The sequence below is a fragment of the Empidonax traillii genome, unplaced genomic scaffold (assembly GCF_003031625.1).
Source record: "Empidonax traillii isolate 1590-97213 ecotype Southwest subspecies unplaced genomic scaffold, ASM303162v1 scaffold368:size764316, whole genome shotgun sequence".
In the NCBI taxonomy this organism is placed as follows: Eukaryota; Metazoa; Chordata; class Aves; order Passeriformes; family Tyrannidae; genus Empidonax; species Empidonax traillii.
This window is the reverse complement of record NW_020955561.1, coordinates 541,422-547,986: the sequence shown is the minus strand read 5'-3', so window position 1 is coordinate 547,986 and position 6,565 is coordinate 541,422. Positions and strand designations below refer to the sequence as shown.

Here is a 6,565-nt window from a genome sequence, read left to right as displayed (position 1 = left end):
CTTCTTCAAAAAAAAAAAAAAGGAAAAAAAAAGAAGAAGAATGGAGATAGAAGTGGCAGTTTTCAGTAATTTTAATGGCTAGATTAAATAAAACTGCTGATGTAGAACAAGAGGCATATCAAGTAGAAAAAAAAGAGGTTTTGTCTTTTTTATGAAATAGAGTTTCTTTAGAACCTATTGGATCAGCCAGAGCTACTTTTTCAGAGTTTAAGAATGATAGTAACATCTGTTTCAGTTAAAAAGAAAGAAGCAGCCCAGGAGGAATCCACAGACAAAGAGTTCTCTTTTCTATTTTCTCTGCTTCAAAACATTCAGGAATTCATCTGAGACCTACAAGATAGGGAGACAGGTATTAAGTCAAGTTGTGAATCAGTGATAGACCATATTCCTGTAAGTTTTAGCTAGTAACCTTTGAGAGAAAGCTTTAGAATACAATGACTGGACTTTCAAATGGGGTTTTGTGTTTATTAGCTGACATCCATGCTTTCAGGATGTGATGGCTTTCCTTCCAGACAAATCATGGATCTTATTAAAAAATCTTAAGCTCAATACACAGCTACTTATTTGACTATCTCATAGAGATTTTTTTAACAAAGACTATCTATTGATTTTTTTTTTTTTCAGCAAGAACTACTGAAACACAAATATTATCTCAGGATTAATAGTAAATTAGATGCAGCACCTGAACTCTGGAGCACACTGTATCTTAAAAGATATTGATGTCAGCAAAGCACCACTGACAAAGTTACTCATTTCAAGTATAATCTAACATTCTGTTACCCTTTCTCCTGCCGTCTAGAATCTCAACAAACAGAAGACTTGCAGGGACAAGGGAGGATAAAAAATGGCCTCTCATCTCTCCGAAACAGAACATTACACTTCGGAAAGCAGGTCAACAGGGTAGCAGGTACTTGAACTAAACACTTGCCAACCCATTCCACATTTATAAAACTGAGGATCTTTATTCAGAAAGCCACTAAGTATATCAAGTCTACTGCAAAACAGAAGAGCTACAGCCACATGAAAAGTCTAGAAATTTATAAAGAGGATAGATTCTGACTTTTGAGGAAAATTAAAGAAGTTATAAAATCCATAAAAAAAAATATCTGGACTTTTTTTTGCAGCTAGTTCTTCTGAAAACTAAAAATGTTATCTGAATCTGATTGATTTTTTTTCTTTTGGTGAGATGGAATGGAACAGTACTAAGAGAGAATTAATGAGGCCTAGTTAACCAACTGATCCTTGCCAACCATTGCTCAGCTTTTGACATGCTTGGTATAAACAAAAATTATAAGAAAGGACACTTAATTAATCAAAGATAATTCTGACAGTCAGTTGCTAATGTAACTACGCAGGCCAAAGTTTGTTTAATTGTCTGTCTCCCAAAAACCTATTGTGTCAGGAAAGGAAATCAAAGAGGATAGTTATATTCGTTTTTTATGCCTTTTTTCCTCCTTTCATTTATATTGAACTTACAAATACTTCAGACTTCAAGAGCTCTTCTTAAGCAGGCCTGGTGGGGAGATGATCACAAACAAAATAACACTAAGCTCATGGTTATTTTTAAGGCAGCTTTTGGAAACTACTAACCTTGCATTTGCTGCTCTGACTTGTGTTTCCATGGAAGCAGGACTAGACATGGACACAGCCAGTAGCAGATGAGGCAATTTCAGCTGCCAGTTTCTGGTTCTCAGTTCTGTTTCCATGACAACCAGTGCTGGAGCCCTGAAAAGGAGGTGAGGTATTTAAAACACTACAGTACTCTTAATAAATATCTGCTTGCTGTGCATGCAAACACAGACCCCTTACATCTCCAGTACAAAAATGCTGCTCAAAATAGCAATGAAAATACATCTTGATATCAACTACTATTTCCCTGGGCAGGTTTCAAGGAGAAAGAATGGGTGTTTTCTGAAACCTGATTCCATCCTGACATCCAAGAGGAGGAGGACAGTTGTTCTCTCAAAACGAAGATGACGATAGTCAAAGATGCTGCGATAAATACATGTCATTGTTTCACAAGGAAAACATAATTCCTTTCTATATTTGGTGCCACTTTGCTATAAAAAATGAAACAAAGTCCTCTTGATAAAAGTGAAAACATGACAGATGGTAGACTGAACAACTGAAGGTGGTTCTCTGGGTACACAGAAATTTTGGGACAGCAACTGCCCTTTTCCTGGGTTAAATTTTTCACATTTTTCGACTAGCTACATACATCTTTGGTCTCATAAATAGATACATGTAGGCATGGGCCACCTTCTTCTGTCTGCAGTCTTTGGAGGAAGGGGTAGAGGGGAATCAGTTCCTGTGCCAGCAGTTACATATTACAGAGGACAGCTGTTGACCTGTTATCAGCTCGTTCTAATCCAGATTGCAGTATGAGTCTGTTCCCCTCCCTTATGCAAACCACTAGAGCTAGAAAGAATTCAAAAAGGGGGAGGAAAATCAAAATCTGATAATCTTGTTAAGAAGGGAAGCTTTAATATGGCACCTCTGAGAGTAAGAGGAGGTGGATTTGGGTGTGTAAATTGCTATATGAAAGCAGTAATACAAGTTGTGCAGAGGTTGTGCTGTCTCATCTCAGAAAACTGAAAACCCATTTCTGGTGCAACTTACAGGAAAGGAAAAAGAAGGGCTAATATGTTGAATAAATGCCACCTGTCATACAAGCCTACAGTACTGTAGAAACAACATTGTCTCTACTATACTCTTAGTTTATGCCAAGAGAAAATTCCAGAAACTTGGTCTCAGTGAGGAAGCAGAAAATGAGTAGACAACTAATTGAATTGGAATAAAAAGTGTAAAAGCAAATATTAAAACCGGATGATCAAAAGACAGCACAAAAATTGGTACTAGAATTCAGAGCAAAGCTGTACTTGTGCTCTTCTGTCTTCCAGAGGTCACTAATTATCATAAAACAAGGATGACACAGGCTAATGGAATGGTTTGTCCACATTTTCTCACACTGTGAAAACTTCAGTTTCAAACTTCCCTGATATAAATCAAACCTAGCGACTCTTACATGATGAAAGTTGATCAGGTAGGTCCAAAAATTAATGAACTCTTGAAGTCTTTAATTCAATCTTTTAAAGATATTCACAAAATATACAATACTCTTTTAAGAAGCTAATTATATTTTAACAAAGGAGTTTTTGAAGAAAATTGTGTGTTCAGTCAAGTTAATGAAAATATTTTCTTTGTTGGGAAAGTATAAACAGTTGGAAATACATACATAAAATGTTATTCAAAGAAATTGACGTGCAAGAAAAACTGAGGTGAAGAAGGGACTTCCCTTACTCCTACTTGAGAATTGCTGCTAATGCTGTTATAACTGTCTGGCCATTGCACCTACTACAGAAGACTGGGACTTCAACAGTGGTAAGAAAACCTACTAAGGATTCTCAAAACCTACCAACTCAAAACCATCAAACCATTATAAACATTGTCAATGTTGAGGATGTATTGCTTGATTTGTCCAAGAAATAAATAATTCACCGTGGTTTTGCATGTCTGTATAGAGGACCATTCTGCCCCTCACCAGTCTCTGCATAATCTTTTCGTAGCCATCATACTGTTCGACTCCCTATGGAGACTGACATACCCTTGAAATATTCCAACAAAATTGAATAAGGATAAGGAAAAACAGGCACATTTTTTTTCCCTTATGGTATTTTTAACTTAGGAGAAATAATATTTAAGATCATCAGTCCAAGCTGTAACATCTTTCCATCATAGGGAGAAAAAATCTGTGATAGTTAAGAAAGAATTATGCAGAGAGAAAAAGTCAAAACAAAACATTAATTTTTTTAATAATGACAAAATTACAGGTTAGGATCCAGGTCCTTAAGAGTGACAACTGTCACAAGAAAAGGGTGGTAGTTCACCCAACCCTTTGTGTGGGGAGATTTTCGCCTATGGGCATCACTATACAGGGTGAAGAGAGGTTCAGCTCATTGACTGATCCCAGAAGTTTCCGTGGTCTTCTTCAATTGTCCCCCTATTCTCAACTTAATTTTATACTACCTCCTAGGTTTAGGTGGAGTTTGAGTGAATTTAGTCATAAATATTTTTGTCTCTGATTGATGTAAAATTCTTTCATTTTGCTTTGCATGCTTAATGGGCATGGTCATATCTTGGTATCTGAGGAGAAGGATTTCAACATAGTTGTTGGCTCAGCTGCAGAACATCTTCATCTATCGCCCTGGTTGACAGGTATTATATAATCTTATGAACTACAAAGTACCATCATGTTCCCCTCCCTGCAGGTATTTCTGTGGAGGGAGGTTGTGGCATCTTCACTCAACCCTCCATTCCACACCCAGTGTGGAGTCCCCCAGTTGTATGGGGAATCTTTGTGGAGCACATGGACTGTGTTGCATCCAGGGAGATGCAGATGCATTTTACCCAATAATTCTTAGTCTCTTCTAATTTTTAACCCTATCCATCTTCCCACAACAAGATTACAGAGAATCCAGAATTACAGTGAATAGTGCTCTATTAGTCTTGAAACCGCACTAGCAAAAAGCCTGGGGATCCTTGCATTTGCTGTAGAACTTTTACATGTGTGGGAGGGAAATGCATCCACAAAAAAAAAAAGTCAATTCCTTGAAATAACACTCCTAGCCTTGCTTTCAGCCACAAGCAGGCTGAAAACTAGCCATTGCTGAGTATACTAAGGATTGAAAGCAAATGCTGTTGGGAATTCAATGGTGTGGGGTGAAGACAAGACTACTTGGCAATGTCGTTTGAAGTTAGTAGCATAGAGCACGACTTTACTACAACAGAGAAAGATCTGCGGAACAAGAGGCACAAACCATCACCATGAACAGCTTTACCGCTTTGACAGAAAGCTCCAGGAAATACAGAAATGCACTGATCAGTTTTATGAGTGCAACTAGAAGAAACAGTTCTTACTCTAGTTTTTACCAGGTCTCAAAACAAGACAGTCAAAAAAGGTTTCCCACATGCTTAACCAGAGATAAGCTGTGTATGACAGTTAGCTAAATTGTTTATATGGGATCAGACAGAAATCTCAGAAGCCTGAAGTGCTGTATTTGTCACATCTGCCTGTAGAAGCAGGCCCATAGAGGGCACATGAGGATGAGCCAAGCTTGAAGATAATGTAATGATCAGTACCTGCTCTTAGACAGACAGAGGGGAGATTACACACCAAAAATTTCACATTTAATTCATGGTCTAGTTCAGAAGAGAACAATTTGTTTCTACTTTCATAAGATTATGCTCTTACCCGCAACTGATTACTTCTTCAACCTCTGGAAGGTACACCATGGAAGACAGTTTTTAAAAAGAAGGAATGCAGGCAAGAATTTCTCTCAGTAAAACTGGAAGAGGAAAGTGGTAATAGAGATGATGTCAACTAATGGCATAGACAAATTAAGTCAAACAGGTAAATTATTCTGGCCATGCTGAATCACTTCAGCACATTTTTCCATGTGCCAGCTAGCAAGGAACACACATGCCAAAGGGCAGGAGAACAATGCTTCACTTCCCCATAAATCCTTTGCAACCTAGTGGAGAAATGCAATTCAGAACAAGCAGGTTGTCACTGCTAATATAAAACTGCAACTAAATCACGAAGTAGTTATGGAAGAAATTTCAAAAGACAGAAAATCAGGTGGTCCCAGGTTACAAAAGATAACTGCAGGGATTGTAAGTTGCAGAATGAAGTAGAAATTCTGGGAAGATAAATTCTTACATGAATTTAAACCTGCTTAACAATTTTTGAATTAGAAAGGTAGAAGGCAAATGAAAGAACAACTGCTTCTATAAATTAAAAAAGTGGAAAAGGAGAAATGTAAGGAAAAGGAAGGAAAATCATGCAAAATGTGCAGCCACATTAGGGTTTATCAGTTACTTGCTGCAGTTAGAGATAAACCAGAAGTATTTCAGTTCAGTTCTGAGTCCAGTGTTGACAGAGTGCAATTAAAAATCCATAGCACTAATAAGCATTATGGTCAAACTTTTATTGTGTTTTATTGTTATGCACAAGCATGACTATGGTTCTTTTGACTTATATGTTGTGACTAAGCACTGTTTCAGAGAACACCTTTTTTAAACTGAACTGCTGTTAGCCATTATTTTTTTAAATAACATTTTTAATTGCATATATTCCAATTTTTACATTCTTTTCACTGGATCATAAAAAGAGAAACAGTGAACTAAAACTACACTCTTTCCCAAAAGAAATAATAGAAAGAATTTTTGATTTTTCTCTTTGCTGTCATAACTTGAAAGCAAATAAGCAGCTGTCAACATCCCAGACAAAAAGGAAAGCATAATCCTTTTATTAAGACAGATATGTGGAATTCTATGTGTTAAAATCATGAAGTAGAAAAGATGATCTTCTGTTTCTGTAGTTCCTTGTCAGGAATCAGAAACCAATCTGACAGGAAAGATATGTTTTTGCAGTGCTTCAACTTTATGTCTTAATAAAGCCCCATTTCAGTCTTTTAGGTTGTCAGTACTTGTGGTAGTATCATACTGAAAGGATTGCTGAATGTTAGTCATCCAAAGAGAGCTTTTGGCCTCTTTCCTACAGAGC

General features: G+C 37.0%; 1 long non-coding RNA gene across 1 annotated transcript; it reads right to left on the bottom strand.

The window, feature by feature from the left end:
* Window positions 1–261: 261 nt before the first annotated feature.
* LOC114061888 lies at window positions 262–1,679 on the bottom strand. The gene is made up of 2 exons (XR_003572245.1): window positions 1,591–1,679; window positions 262–330 (listed from the first exon to the last, which is right to left on the bottom strand). It is a non-coding gene; the product is annotated as an uncharacterized LOC114061888 (long non-coding RNA).
* Between the last annotated feature and the right edge of the window lie 4,886 nt (window positions 1,680–6,565).